The sequence below is a fragment of the Choloepus didactylus genome, chromosome 19 (assembly GCF_015220235.1).
Source record: "Choloepus didactylus isolate mChoDid1 chromosome 19, mChoDid1.pri, whole genome shotgun sequence".
Lineage (NCBI taxonomy): Eukaryota > Metazoa > Chordata > Mammalia > Pilosa > Megalonychidae > Choloepus > Choloepus didactylus.
Genome location: NC_051325.1, coordinates 41,053,673 through 41,070,322, shown reverse-complemented (window position 1 = coordinate 41,070,322; position 16,650 = coordinate 41,053,673). Strand labels below are relative to the sequence as shown.

General features: G+C 39.9%; 1 protein-coding gene across 2 annotated transcripts in view; it reads left to right on the top strand.

The window, feature by feature from the left end:
- The window catches only part of MROH8 (maestro heat like repeat family member 8), a 116,454-nt gene that overhangs the window by 5,330 nt on the left and 94,474 nt on the right, over nt 1–16,650 (top strand). The window contains exon 1 of one of the 2 annotated variants that reach the window (XM_037811393.1): nt 8,274–8,609. The exons of the other annotated variant lie outside the window; for it this stretch is intronic. The gene's annotated coding sequence lies outside the window, so the exon portion shown is untranslated. Of the gene's footprint in view, nt 1–8,273; nt 8,610–16,650 lie in introns of those variants that run through there. 2 annotated transcript variants of the gene reach the window in all.

Below are 16,650 nucleotides of genomic sequence, written 5' to 3'. Positions count from 1 at the left end.
AACACTGTGTATCTAAGAATTTGTCAGTTTCATCTAGGTTGTCTAATTTGTTGGCATGTAATTGTTCAAAGTAGTCTCTTATACTATTACTTCTGTAAAGTTGATAGTAATGTCCCACTTTCATTCTTATTTTAGTATTTTGTGCCTCTTTTTTTTTCTTAGTCAGTGTTCTAGTTTGCTAATGCTGTGGAATGCAAAACACCAGAGACAGATTGGCTTTTATAAAAAGGGGGTTTATTTGGCTATACAGTTACAGTCTTAAGGCCATAAAGTGTCCAAGGTAACACATCAGTAATCTGGTACCTTCACTGGAGGATGGCCAATGGCATCCGGAAAACCTCTGTTAGCTGGGAAGGCACATGGCTGGCGTCTGGTTTCAAAATGGCTTTCTCCAAGGACGTTCCTCTCTAGCAAGCTTGCTCCTCTTCAAAACGTCACTCACAGCTGCACTGAGTTCCTTCTCTTTGAGTCAGCTCATTTATATGGCTCCACTGATCAAGGCTCACCCTGAATGGGTGGGGCCATGCCTCCATGGGAATATCTCATCAGAGTTATCACCCACAGCTGGGTGGGGCACATTCCAAGCAAATCTGATCAGCACCAAAATGTCTGCCCCACAAGACTACATCAAAGATAATGGCGTTTGGGGGACACAATACATTCAGTCTTGCATAGTCAGTCTAGCTCAAGTTTATCAATTTGTTAATCTTTTCAAAGAACCTACTTTTACTTTCATTCTTTTCTTTTTCTCTTCTCTATGTCATTTCTCTCCACATTAATCATTATTATTTCCTTCCTTCTTCTAGCTTTGTAGTTTGCTCTTCTTTTTCTCGTTCCTTAAAGGATAAAGTTAGATTATTGATTTGAGATCTTTCTTCTAGTTTAATGTAGGCATTTAGAGCTATAAATTTCCCTCTGAGTATTGCGTTCGCTGTACCTAATAAGTTTTGGTATATTGTGTTTTTGTTTTCATTCATCTCAACTTTCTAATTTCCCTTGTGATTTCTTCTTTGATCCATTGGTTTCTGAAGAGTCTATTGTTTAATTTCCATGCATTTATGAATTTTACAGTTTTCCTTGTGTTTGTGTCTAGCTTTATTTCATTGTCGTTAGAGAAGATACTTTTTATGATTTCAGCCTTCTTAAATCTCTTGATGCTTATTATGTGGCCTAGTATATGGTCTATCCTGGAGAATGTTCCATGTGCACTTGAGAAGAACGTGTATTCTGCTCGTGTTGGATGCAGTGTTCTGTCTAGTTGATTTATAGTGCTGTTCAAGTCTTCTCTTTACTTATTGACCTTCTGTCTAGATAACCTATTCATTATTGAAACTGGGGTATCGAAGTCTACAACTATTATTGCAGAACTGTCTATTTCTCCCTTCAATGTTTGCTTCATATATTTTGGGGCTCTGTTGTTTGGTATGTATATGTTTATAATTGTTGTATCTTCTTGATTAATTGACCCTTTTATCAATATATAATGATTTTCTTTGTCTCTTATAACAATTTTTTACTTAATGTCTATTGTATCTGATGTTTGTATAGCCATCCACCTTTTTATAATGCATTTTTTTATTGTGAACTTATATGTACATAATGGTGATAACTTTCAAAGCACGATTTAACAAGTAGTTAGAGAACAAATTTCAAAGAATGTCACGGGTCACAGTTCCACAACTTCAGCTATTTCCATTATTGTAAAATATAACATACATACAGAAAGATGTTAACTTTCTATGTACATCTCAACAAGCAGTTATATAGGTACTTTCAAAAATTGTTATGGGTTACAGTTCCACAGTTTCATTTCTTTTCTTGTTATGCAATGTAGGGTATATACAGAGAGGTGAAGACTTTCAAAACACGATTCAATGAGTAGCTATAGAGCAAATTTCGAAGGATGTTATAGGGTACAATTCCACTATGTCATTTACCTCCTTCCAGCTATTCCAACACCCCAACATCTAAAAAAAATATATATGTATTTATATGTTTATATATTTATATACAGTTTCAGTATTCATAGACCTTTGTTAAATTTTATCTTATTTGTTACTGCCCCTTCCTTTCACTTTATCTCTTTCTCCATCTTCAGGGTATCTGGGCAATGAGCACCCTAACTTGTTCATATTGAAAGGGGTGTCGACAGTATGGAGAAGGGGGCTGCATCTGATTGTTGTTCTTAAAGAGGCTGTTGCCTCTGAGTTTTAGGACTTGTCTGGCATAGGAACACTCTGGTGGATTTAAGTTTTTGAGAGCTAAAACATAGTGAGTGAATCTTTTATAGACTCTCATGTAGGGACCTAGGTATTTGGGGACTACTTCTGGTAAAGGCATGGTATACTGTGGCCATTTGGGATATCTAGCTGGAGCTTGCATAATAGAAACCTCCAGGATAGCCTCTCAACTCTATTTGGGATCTCTCAGCTACTGTGACCTCAGCTTGTTATCGTTCTTCTTTCTTTTCCCCCCTTTTGGTCAAGTATGCATTTTCAATCCCTCGCTGCCGGGGCCAGGCTAATTCCTGGGAGTCATGTCCCATGTTGCCAGGGAGATTCATTCCCCTGGGAGTTATGTCCCTTGTGGTGGGGAGGATAATGAATTTATTTGCCAAGTTGGGGCTTAGAGAGAGAAAGGCCATATCTGAGCAACAAAAGAGGCTCCCTGGAGGTGCCTCTTAGGCATAATTATAGGAGGGCTCAGCCTCCCATTTACAACTATAAGTTTTACAAGAGCAAGCCTCAAGTTGAGGCCATCCATCTTTTATTGGTTCCTATTTGCATAGAATATTTTTTCCACGTTTTTACTTTCAAACTACTTCTGTCTTTGGAACTAAAGTGAGTCTCTTTAAGGCAGCATATTTTGGGATCATGTTTTGTTTTGTTTTTTAAATCTATTCTGCAAGTTTCTGCCTGTTAATTTGTGAGTTTAATCCATTATCATTTAAAGTAATTAAAGGACTTTTTTTTAAACCACTTTGCTGTTTGTTTTGTATATGTCTTCTGTGTTTTTGTTCCTCAAATCCTTCCATACCACCTTCTCCATTGTCTGTTTCTTTTTTCTTGTGTACCATTTTTTATTCCCTCCTTATTTCCTTTTCTGCATATTTTTAAGTTATTTTCTTAGTGGTTACTATGGAGATTACAATTATCTTAAATTTATAACAATCTAGTTTAAATGATACCAACATAGCCTAAATAGCATACACAAACTCAGTATATGCTCTGATGCCCCCATATGATGTTATTGTCACAAATTACATCTTTATACATTCTATGCCTATTATCACAGATATATAATTATTATTTTCAGCATTTGTCTTTTAACTCATTGTCCTAGTTTGCTAATGCTGCCTTTTTGCAAAATACCAGAAGTGGATTGGGTTTATTTGGTTACACAGTTACAGTCTTAAGGCCAAGGTAATGCATCAACAATTGGGTACCTTCACTGGAGAATGGCCAATGGAGTCCGGAAAACCTCTGTTATCTGGGAAGGCACGTGGCTGGCATCTGCTTGTTCCTAGGTTGTGTTTCAGCTCCTCTCTCAGCTCCTGTGCATTCTTCAAAGTGTCCTTCATGGCTGCAGTGAGCTCACTCCTTCTTTCTGAGCTTATATAGTGCTCTAGTAAACTAATCAAGGCCCACACTGAATGGGCGGGGCCACACCTCCATGGAAATTATCTAATCAGAGTTATCACTTACAGTTGAGTGGGTCACATCTCCATGGAAACACTCAATCAAAGAATTACAGTCTAATCAACACTAATACGTCTGTCCACACAAGATTGCATCAAAGATAATGGCATTTTGGGGGACATAATACATTCAAAGTGGCACAGTCATGCAGGAAAATAAAAGATTTACAAATCCAAAAGGTAACCTTTGTAATTACCTCTACTAGAGTTCGTTATTTCTTCATATGGCTTCAAGTTACAGTCTACTATCCTTTCGTTTCAGCCTGAAGATCTCCCTTTAGATTTCTTGTAAGTCAGTTCTACTAGCCACAAACTCCTTCAGCTTTTGTTTATCTGGGATTTCTGAAGGTTATTTTTGCTGGATTTAGAATTCTTGGTTGATAGGTTTGTTTTCTCTTTCAACACTTTATATATGTCATCTTACTGCTTTACGTTCTTCATGATTTCTGATGAGAAATCAGCCATTAATTTTATTAAGGATTACTTCTAAGTGATAAGTTGCTTCTCTCTTACTGCTTTCAAATTTTCTATTTGTCTTTTGAAAGTTTTGTTTTCATTTGCCTTGATGTGAACCTCTTTGAATTTATCCTACTTGGAGTTCGTTGAACATCTTGGGGGTGTAGATTCATTCTTGTCTTTCATCAAATTTGGACAGTTTTTGGCCATTATTTCTTCAAATGTTCTTTCTGCTCCTTCTTTCTGTCTTCTTCTGATACTCCCATAATGCATATGTTAGTATACTTGATGGTATCCTACAGGCCCCTTAGGCTCTGTTCAGTTTTCTTTATTCTTTTTTTCTTTCTGATCCTCAGACTAGATCATTTCAATAGGCCTATCTTCAGCTTCATTGATTCTTTCTTCTGCCTGCTCTCGTATTCTGTTGCACTTCTTTAGTAAATTTTCATTTCAGCTATTGTACTTTTCAGCCCATACTGTTTCTATTTGGCTCCTTTTTACACTTTCTCTTTATTTTTCATACCCCATTCTCCTTGTTTCCTTTTTCCTTTGTTCCTGATTTCTGTTAGCTCTTTGAGCACAAAGAGTATGGAGATTTAAGTCTTTGTCTAGTAAATCCTATGAATCGGCTTCCTCAGGGATGGTTTCTGTCAATTTTTTTCTTTGCTTTTTGGTGAATGGACCATAATTTCATGTTTCTTTGTATGCCTTGTAATTTTTGATTGAGAACTGGGCATTTGGATATTATAGTGTGGTATCTCTAGAAATCACGTTCTTCCTCCACCCTGAAGTTTGCTGTTGTTGATTGTTGATGGCTGCAGTTAGCCATTTGTTTAGTGCCTTCTCCAAGTTATTTTTGGAGAGTCTGTATTCCTGGTCATGTGTGTTCACTAAAGTCATTGTTCTGTTATTTCAGTAGTCTTCCAGTCAGAGATTCCTCTAAAATCTTGGAGAAAAAAAAAATCCTCTCCCAGTCTTTGCAGATTGGTCTTGAGTTGGGCATTCCTTCATTGTTAAACCAGCCTCCCCAAAACTCTGCTTTTGCCTTCACTCCCTGCTTTGCTTGGGGCCCAAAGATCAGTGAGGCTGCAAGCCTAAGGTCCTCTTAGGTCTTTTCTGAGCATGCATCCAGCCCTGGGTGTTGCATTCCAACTCCCAGGTATTTGTGGCGCCCATTCAAAACCCTCACTCCCTCAAGAATCTTCCTCCTCAGCCTGTTTGCCCTTTTTGCAATTCCTTGCACTAAGTGGCTAAAATTAGTGTATATTTTTAAATGTTTTCAACATTTGTGCTCTGTTACCCAGAAAGCAGGTCCAGTCTGAGGTGAGGCAAAACAAAGGTCAACTTCTGAGCCTGTCCCTCAGGGATTATGTGCTATGAAAAGAAGAAAAAGTAGGATAGAGTAAGGGGGATTGAGGGAAGTGACAAGGGGTGTTCTACATCAATCTCTTTTTAATATCAGTATAGTATTTCTTACCTATCCATTCACTCCCCATGAGGCTGACAATGCTGGGTGCTGGGGATACAACTATGAACATGGTAGACAGGTTTCTCCCCTCATGGAGCTTTACAGTCTGATGAGAGACAGTCAATAAACAAATAAACACAATAATTATAGGTTATGGTTAAATTCTATGAAGAAAAAAAACTGTGGGGCTGGGGTGAGAGGAGTCTACTGAATCAAGATTGGTGATCAGTAAATGCCTCTCAGATAAAGTGATATTTGAGCTTTCCCTTAAATGGTACTACAGAAGCAATCTTGAAAAGTTCTAAGGGAAGAGTGTTTAATAATGAGGGAATTGGAAATGAAAAGATCTCAAAGCAAGAGAATGTTTAGTTTGTATTGGAGAAGTAGAAAGAAGGTCAATGTGGCTGGGTCACTGTGGATGTGGAGAAAGGATAACAGATGAGCTAAGAGAGGGAGACAAGAGTCATATTATATAGGACCTTCATCGCCATGATAGGAATTTGGATTTCATTCTAATTGCTATTAGATTTTTTAAGCAGAGGACTAGCTTTATCTAGCTTAAATTTTAAAAATGATCCCTCTGACTGCCATGTAGAGCATTGATAGAAGGGTAAGGGATTCTGGAGTCAAGGACGACAGTTGGAAGGCTGAGGGCCGGCATGGTGGTGGTTTGGTGTAGGTGGGTGGCGAAGGAGATAGAACCATTTGGATGTACTATTCAAAACATGGTGCAAAAGCTGTACCATAGCACATTTGGAAAACTGAAAATTAAATTGAATACTTTTTGATACCATATCCCAAAACTTAATTCCTAGTTGATTAAGGACTTAAACATGAGAGCAAATCTTGAAAATATTTAGAAGGAACTAAAGAGAATACATTTATGTCTTTAAGGTAAGGAAGAGAGAAAAAGTACTAAACACAAAAGATCATAGGGGAAAAGATAGGGAGGACTGACAGAGGAACAGGTTTGGGATGATAGTCCAGACTTATGTTTTGGACATGGTAAGGTTGACTCGCCTGTTGAATATCCTAGCAGAGATATAGACGAGGCAATTTAACCATAAAAACTTAGAGGAGGGGTTAAGGCTGGGATATCATTCAGAATGATTCCAGATTTTGTGTTCCAAGACACAATTTCATACATGTACTTTGTGCAAGGATTTCTGTACAAATGAGTCCCAGTCTAAAAAATAAAAATAGAGACCATAAACTCAGTAGAACTTTCATTTGCCTCCTTAGCAAGAGGCTTATTTACTAGAGGACATCATGGCCAGTCCTGGGACTGTGATTTAAAGGACTTTGTAAGATGCTAGAAAGCCTTGGTAATTCCCTTTTCATCATATTTGCTTTCTTCTGTCTGTTTTCCCATATCAAACATTAAAATCCATAAAATGTAAATGAGTGGCATGACCCCTCATCAGGGGAAGCTCGGAAAACAGTTTGCTGGGAAGACTGCATCTTGTTCTGAAGCCAACTGGGTTCAGAAGAAAGCACTGTAAACACAGAATTAGCAAAAATTAAAGATTGATGATGCACAGGGCAAGGACTGTACTCTCAAATATGGCAGATATAAGTGTAGATGTGATATAGCCTTTCTGGAAAGCAATTAGATAATTCATATCAAAAACCTAAAATATTCATATCCTTTTACCTAGTGTATTGAGTTAAAATAATACAGGGGCTTTTTTTACATTATCACGATGCCTCAGTATCTCTGAGGTCAGTAATAACGTAAGGGGCTCTGCGTTGTCATGATGCTTCAACGTCTTAGACCCTATTGTTAGGTCCTCTGGTGACCACCTCCCCCCCCATCTGCTTACACAAGATAATAGCTTTTCTCTATCCACTATCCACGCCACATCTTCCACACCCGCCCTAAAAGTAAAATATACATATAATACTCCCCAATTCCCACACTTGCTCGACCAACTGCTACAGCCCCACCCCCTATAAACATTATATAGGCATAGCCCCCAGGTCCACCTCTTTCTCCTGCCTACCTGTCTAAGCCTACAGGCCTGTCATGTTTCCCTATGTGACCCTGTGAGGTATGCCGCTCTCTGTTCTAGAACCTGTAAGTACTAAAAATTTTTTTTTCTATCTGGTGTCACTTGTCCTTGCCATACCTGCTCATCTATATAAAGAAGCTTTCAACACACATAGTAATCCCACTTTTAGGAATCTAACCTAAGACAGTAATATGAGATGCAGGCAGAAATCTCTGCTTAAAATTATTTATCCAAGCATTTTTATAATAGCAAAATACAGAAAACAATCTAAATGTCAAAAAAATGGGGAGTAGTTATGAATTTATGGGACATTTATATGTTGGAATATTTTGCAGGCATTAAAAATAATGTTTATGAACAGATTGTTATGAAATGGGGAAATGCTTACTATATAGTATCGAGTAGAAAAAGAGAGGTAGGGAAAACAGACTTAGTCCTGGGACCTGCTTCAAATAAGAAAAAGAGAGCTGGCAAAGTGACCTAGGCATGAGAAGTGAGCCTGGGCAGAAAAGTTGGGAAGACTGTTAAAGATCCTGAACAGAAATCACCTGTAATTTTTTTTATCCTCTCTTTATTCCTAGGATCTGTGGTCAGGAAGAACTAGTGATCCCTTGTGCATCTGACAATGACTCAGGAAGTGTGGATTTGCAGCTGAGCAACTTAGAGGCTATTAGAAAAGACCCAAGTAGCCTTGAACTTACAGGTGAAAGGGGGAAAGGATGTTTTTTTAAAAGGTGTGAGAGGAAGCCAGAAGAAGGGAATCTTTTCAGGTCAGGCCAAGAGGTATTGATTGTGTATTTGTGGATGGCTACTTTGACAATGAATTTGGTCCCTGAGACCTTGGAATATGGTTGGCAAAATAAGATAAGATTCATTATTCTAGACATATAGGAATCTAAAGTTGGTCCTGAAACAAGACAGCCCTGGATAATCTGCAGCGAAGTCTAAGTGTTGGAGAGATTCTGATTAGGGAAAGGTAGGTGTGGGCTGACATAATGTGGGAAGGCTTCACACAAAGGTGGGATCTGGACTGGCTGAAGAAGTGTTTGCTTCCACTTATTTTACAAATATATATTTAGTACCAGATTCTGGGCATAAGAGCAGTGAAGAGGACCAACATGGTCCCTACACTCCCAGAACTTACATTAGAGTTCAGAAAAGAGACCAAAAAAAAGGTAAACAGAAAGTAAATAAAGTAATTACAATTTCTATTAAGCACTATGAAAGAAATAAAAATGGGGCTGACAAAAAAATAAGGGAGATGGAACCCTACTTTAAACTATGGTTGTCACAGAACACTTGTCTGAGGCAATGTCATTTAAACCTAAAGGAGGCCTAAGTAATATCTGAGAAGTAGAGGGAATAACATTCTAGATAGGAACAGCTTATGCATGATACAGGAAAGACCTTTTCGTGTTGGAGAAACTATATTATTCCTTCGTATATTCATTCAACAAGTATTTGTTGAAGCCCTGATGTGGCTATTGGATATACAGCAGTGAACAGAGTAGACCCAATCTACTTATAGATAAACAGTTAATTGGATCTCAGTGTAAAAAGTGTGATGGGATAGGGGAGGATACAGAGAAGTTTACCAGTGACTAGGAGGATAACTAACCAAGACAGATAAAGAGGAGATTCAAGAAAGGTATCCTGGGGTTGAGATCCAAAGTATGAGGAGTTAACTAGGTAAAGGAGGTCAGGGAAGGGAGGGGGAGGAAGAAGAAACATGCAGACAGAAGGAACAGCCTGTCCAAAGGTGAGAGGTGAAACAAGAACTTGACTTTGGTTATTGCACTTAGTGGGTAGAAAGAATGTAGCAGGGGACGGGCAGTTTGCAAAAGGTGTTGTAATTCAGGAGAACAAAAACAGTGCAAAAGTTGATAAAACAGATGATAGGGGAAGAGTAAAATAGTAAAACTTTTAGCCAAATAGTATAAGAAATTTTGTATTGTGAAATAGAGGTAAAAATGTAAAGATACTTGAAGAGGAAAATGATGCCGCTATAATCATTGTCACTGAATGAGCAAAGGAATAATAGATATTTGCTCACACTTCCTTGTGCTACCTCTCTGTCAACCAAATGAGATAGGGTCTGTTATCATCTCCATTTTGGAAATGAAGACACAGGCCCAGAGAAGGTAAGGTTGTCACCAAGGTAGAAGTGCCAGAAAGAAGAAAGTCAGGATCTGGGCCTGGGCTGACTGACTCTGGAGCCCATGCTCTTAATGAAAGCACAGTCCAGATTAAGAAGTTGATAAAGAGATACCCCCAGTGTACACTGCAATCTGGTCAGTGGGAGGAGATGAACATCAGCAAGGAGCTACTACTACGCTTTAAGCTCTTATCACCACAGTGTCACAGACTTTTGAGTTTGAATAATAATAATATCTACCATTTTAAAAATGCTTACTAGGTGCCAGATACTGGGCTAAGTCCTTTGCACTTAATCCCCACAGTAACCCTGTGAGGTGGGCACCTCCCCACTTTATAGATGAGGAAACTACGGCTCCAGGAAGCCCACTTACTTGATGAGGGCCATACAGCTAATATGAGGTAAACCTAGGATTCAAGCTCATCTCAAATTGAGGTTTAAAGTCCAGGCTCTTTATCCTTATACTACAGCTCAGTCCTAAAGGTTTTTTGTAGCTTAGGAGGCCCTTAGAGAACACTGAATTTGTAATTGATAAAACTGAGACTCAGAGAGGGGAAGAGACTTGGCCAGGGTCACAGAGCAAGTAGTAAAGGTAGGAACTGGACCTGTCTATCCTGATGTCCACTGGTTCTCCTCAGTAACCCATAGAACTTTACACAGCACAGAGGCATCATGCAGTATTTTTCTTTTGGTATTAGACTCGGACATCTCTGACATCCCTGGACTCCCTCAGGAATCCCTCACGGATAGCTTTAGACACCCAACCTATGAGGGGCCGCTCAGCGAGGTCATCACTGAGAGGTTGATCAAATCCATCCAGGGGTTTTTTAATGGTGATGTAAAGGTATGCACAAGCAGTCTTTATTAGTGAATGAACTTATTCCTCTATGTTGACAAATATTTTAAACATTTATTAATTCTTTATTATGCACCTAATTCTGAATTACAAAAATTTTTAAATTCATGTAAAAACAAAACCATAAAAAATTGAATCTTTCCTAATCCCACTCTCCTAAGGTAACTTACTGTTAACATTTTGCTATGTGTATTTTCTGTGCATACAAATGCAACAGAGAAAAATAAACATCATATATGAGGGGAGAAAAAATTTTCTAGGTCAATAACTATAGATCCACATATCCTGCTTAATAGCTGCACAGTATTTCATTATTTTGGTGAAATATTTTTCATTCATTCATTCTGTGAGAATACATCGAGAAGAACTTGCCTTAACCTGGGAATAAGGGAAGGCACCTCCAAGGAAGCAAACTTAGAGCTCAGATCTGAAGGATGAATAAGAAAAACTAGAAATTAAAGTTGAGGGGGAGTGTTCCAGAAGTAGGAAATGATATGTTTAACAACCTTATAGCAGAAGGGAGCACAGCGAGTTTGAGGAAATGAAAGAAGCCAGTATGAAAGAGTGAACCCTAATGTAAATTATCGACTATAGTTAATAATATAATTATAATAATGATGCTTCATCATTTGTTACAAAGGTACCACACTTATGCAAAATGTAATAGGGAAAACTATTTGTGTGGTGGTGGTGAGGAGTATAAAGGAATGCTGTACTATCTGTATGATTTTTCTATAAACCTTCAATTACTCTAATTTTTAAAGAACATTTTAAAAAAGAATACAGTTTCGCTTACACTAAGTCAGATTTTCCACCCCTGAAATCAGTGGAAGAGGTAGTTCACTGGAATCACATCCATACCTACTACAAGTCAGGGGAAACCTCAATATGTATATATTGTATATTATCTTAAAAAAAGGGGGCAGTGGGTGCTGAAAAGTGAAACAACAACCAATAATCAGAAAATGAGGCAATATACCCTTCTTGTGTTTGGGCTCCAGGGAATTTACTGTGGTTTAGCCTGAGGCTTTTACCACTTACTATGCCCTTTCACATTCAGGCTCTGTTCTGGTTTGCTAATGCTGTCGGAATGCAAAACACCAGAGATGGATTAGCTTTTATAAAGGGGGTTATTTGGTTACAAAGTTACAGTCTTAAGGCCTTAAAGTATACAAGGTAAGTCATCAACAATCAGGTACCCTCACTGGAGGATGGCCAATGGTGTCTGGAAAACCTCTGTTAGCTGGGAAGGCACGTGGCTGGAATCTGTTCCAAAGTTCTGGGTTCAAAATGGCTTTCTCCCAGGACATTCCTCTCTAGGCTGCAGTTCCTCAAAAATGTCACTCTCAGTTGCTCTTGTGGCATTTGTCCTCTCTTATCTTCTCCGGAGCAAAAGTCTGCTTTCAACAGCCGTCTTCAAACTGTCTCATCTGCAGATACTCTCTCAGCTTCTGTACATTCTTCAAAGTGTCCCTCTTGGTTGTAGCTCTTCTTCAAAATGTCACTCTCAGCTGCACTGAGTTCTTCTGTTTGTCAGCTCATTTATATGGCTCCAGTAATTTAATTCAGACCCACCCTGAATGGGCAGGCCAACACCTCCATGGAAATTATCCAGAGTCATCACCCACAGTTGGGTGGGGCACATCTTCACGGAAACACTCAAAGAATTACAATCTAGTTAACAATGATAGTTCTGTCCACACAAGATTACATCAAAGATAATGGTGTTTGGGGGGACATAATACTTTCAAACCAGCACAGGCTCCTAGGCATATCCAAGTATGTCTTTTGGTGGGGCTGCTTTGCCTTTCCTTCTGGCCCTATTGGGAGCTGATCTGAGCATTGAGTTCTCTGTGAGCTCAATTCCTGGTTTGCCAGCCAAGGTACATACGTGGTTGTACAAGGCACTGTTCAATCTACTGGCTGTTTCCATTTTTTTTTACCATTCTCTTGTGCTTCACACTGATTTATTGACCACCAACAGTGGTCAGGAAGAGAAGGAATATTCTGTTTGATGGATTCAGAGGCAGCTGGCTGACTAATTTTGATAAACAAAATAAAGAAACTTAGGGAGCAAGGAGAGCGCACTGGGGGTATCCAATATAAAGCACACACCTTTTTTTTTTTTTTTTTTTTTTATTCAGAATATGGTAGAATTGGTTCAGATATATTTAGAGATCTTAGAGTGCTTCTGGATTATCAGTCTCAGGACCAGTGTCCTGATTTCCAAACCTGGAAAGTTAGAATTGCCCCCTAAGAAGTTTGCTGAGCTTCTTATTTGGCTATTAGTCTAACAACCTAAAAATAAGTACTGCTCTAAATAAAAGACCAAAATAAATCACTCAAGAAAAATCCAGTATCTGTTCCTTTCTAGAAGTCCAATTATACCATCTAATCACTCATTTATGCCCCCTTAAAGCTAATGTGGTTGTATTTGATCTTTTTAATGAACTATTATGAAGCCCCCCATTTACCTCCCCCCAAAAAAGAAGAATAAGCCTGGTATATTTAAGTCATGGTGATAAAGGGGGAGAGGGGTAGAGGTGAGGCTGAAGAGATGGGCCAGACCCTGCTGGGACACGGGAAGATGGCAGAATAGGATAGGCAGAGCTCACCCCTTGACCTTGGAACAACTAGAGAAAAGACAGAAAATGGCTGGGACAGCAATTCCAGGTTATGAATGACCAGAGAGGGCCTCCTACATTATATAGGGAGGACCTGGATAAAAAAGTGGAGAAATTTCGACTGAGAGGATGGGGTGAGTTGATTCAAGCATGACCACACCTGGGGCAGGCTGCTACGCAGAGGCTGGAGGGGTGCTGAAGAAATGGTGTGCTCCAGCACTCCTACCCTCTCAGCTCTGCAGCTGGGAGCTCCTGCATGGGAACCCAGGAGCCAGCTGACTTGATTTACCCACACACAGAGAACTTGCTGCAGTGCACAGAGCCTATGCCCCACCCCCGAGGCAGTCTGCTGTGGGCACCTGGTTTCGGGGGAGACTGGGGGGGTCCTCCCCTCAGGAGGAGGGTTGCACCCAGAGCAGAGCCAGTCTGACAATTGGCTGGCAAAAGAGACACTCTGGATCTCTCTACCTCTGTCTTTTCTCCATGGAGGCCTGGAGCACTCACGGCATGCATGGTGAAACGTAGCAATGAGGGAACAAGCCGCACTGTAGCGTCAGGCCCTACCAGGCTGGATGCAGGCAGGGGAAGTTGGAAGTCTCAGTCCCACAGCCCAAGGTCATTCCACATGGGAGCCTGGGAATCACCAGACCCATCATGCCCACAAGCAAATTCTCTGCTGAGGTGCACTGTGCCCACCCCCTTCCCCACTCCCAGGGTTCTCAGCTTTCAGCATGCACAGAGACCTGCAGCCTTGGCTGGATTTCCACCTGGTCTGGATCCTACCCAGTGGGCTGCTGTATTGGGACAGGACAGGCTTGAGGGGAATAGGTGGCCCACAAGTGCCATCTGCTGGGAATACAGGGAAAGTGCACTCTGGCAAACTGCCTTTCTGACCAGCCTTTAACAGATCTTCAAGAGTTGTAGCTCCTGCATGAGTCCCTGGCCTTGGTTTGGCTGAGAATTACTAACAAACCAAGTGCTAAATGAGACCTTCAATGGAAACCCAAGCAACTACAAAATCTTAGACAAGTGAGGGAAATCAACTTTTCAGAATAACCTTATCAAGATAATCTAATGCCTAGAAATCAACAAAAAATCACTAAGCATATGAAGAAGCAAGAAGACATGACCAAGCCAAATGAACAAATTAAAAAGCCAGAGAAGACACAAATTTTGAAACAACTAATCAAATATGTTCATAAAAATCTCCTAAATAACTTCAATGGGTTGCTGAAGACACTAGAAGAGCATGAAGAAGAATTTGAAAGAACAAATAGAAAAAGAACAGCTCTTTTAGAAATGAAAGCTACTGGAGAACAAATTAAAAATATACTAGAAACACAAAACAACAAATTTAAAGTGGCAGAAGAAAGAATAAGCGTATTAGTGAATAGGGCAATTGTATGCAAACATACACAAAACAAATGGTGAAAAAGATGGAAAAATTTGAATTGGATCTCAGGAAATGATGGACAACAAAAAGTGCAAAAACATAAGAATCATTGGTGTCCCAGAAGGAGAAGAGGAAAGGACTAGGAAGATTATTTGAGGAGATAATTGGGGGAAACTTCCAAACTCTTATAAAAGACATAAATATGCAAATCAGAGAAGCCCAACAAACTCCAAATAGAATAAATCCAAATAGACCCACTCCAAGACACATACTAATCAAATTGTCAAATACTGAAGAGAAGGACAAAGTCCTCTAAAGCAGCAAGAGAAAAGTGATTCACCAGGAGAAAACTGATTCACCACATATAAGAGAAACCATATAAGACTAAGTAATGGCTACCCAATGGGCACCATGGAGGTGAGAAGGCAATGGTATAATATATTTAAGATTCTGAAAGAGAAAAATCACCAGCCAAGAATTCTTTATCCAGCAAAGTTGTCTTTTAAAAGTGAGGGAGAATAAGCTACAGTGGCAGAGAGATTCCAAAAGGAGCTGAGAAGTCACTCTGGTCAGCACTCTTATGCACAACATAGACAACCTTTTTTAGGTTCTAGTGAATTGGAGTAGCTAGCAGTAAATACCTGAAACTATCAAACTACAACCCAGAACCCATGAATCTTGAAGATGATTGTATAAAAATGTAGCTTATGCGGGGTGACAATGTGATTGGGAAAGCCATATGGACCACACTCCCCTTTGTCTAGTTTATGGATGGATGAGTAGAAAAATGGGGAAAGGAAAAAAATGAACAAACAAAGGCACCCAGTGTTCTTTTTTACTTTAATTGCTCTTTTTCACTTTAATTATTATTCTTGTTATTTTTGTGTGTATGGTAATGAAGGTGTCACACATTGATTTTGGTGATGAATGCACAACTATGTAATGGTACTGTGAACAATCAAATGTATGATTTGTTTTATATGACTGCATGGTATGTGAATACATCTCAATAAAATGAATTAAAAAAAAAGTGAGGGAGAGTTTTAAATTTTCACAGACAAACAAATGCTGAGAGAATTTGTTAAAAAGAGACTGGCCCTGCAAGAAATACTAAAGGGAGTTCTGTCAGCTGGAAAAAAAAAAAAAAAAAGACAGGAGAGAGAGGTCTGGAGGAGGGCACAGAATTGGAGAGTATTAATAAGGGTAACTTAGGAGAAACTAAGATGGCGGCTAGGTGAGACAGGGCAAAAAAACACCTCTGTGAAAAATACTAGATAAAAGCTAGAAAGTGACCCAGAACACCAGTTCCAGTGATGCACCAGCCGGACAAGGTCTGCTAAATCCGCAGGGACTGTGCATTTGGTGAAACTGGGAGTCTGCATTCTGAAATGAGTGAGTGAGCTGGCTGAAAGGCTGGCAGCTGCACTGCAGTGTGGGGAAACTGTGGGTTGGCATTTGGAGATGGACTAGTTCTTTTTTAAAAAACAAAACAAAAAAAAAAAAACACCTGGGAGTGGCCCCCAGTAGGCTGGGAACGCTCCTGCCCAGGGCCAGAGCTATAGCCCAGAGCCATGCCAAAGGTCCCAGTGTGACGGGGAGTACATCCCGCAGCACTGCACACATGCCACAATATCGGCCGTGAACAGTGGCTTTTAGTGCACCCACAGCTAATTGTCCCAGAGCTGGGAATGCGGAGCTGTGCAAAAAGGGGGAAATTAACATGCCCCATTCAACCATCTTTACAGCAGGCTGGGAACACCCCTGCACGGCCCAGTGGCCCAGGGCTTCCCTGGAAGGATGGCGCACACTTGTGACATGGCACAGCTTTCCCTCAGCAGAGGTCCTGGAAGAGCCTGGCTGAGAAGGGGGATCTGCTCAGAGGTCCCAGGGACCCTATGCCAGTGCCAGGACTTGTGGGTCAATGGCAGAGACAATCTGTTGCAAGACTGAAATGAAGGTTTAGACTCTTACAGCAGCCTTGGATCTCCA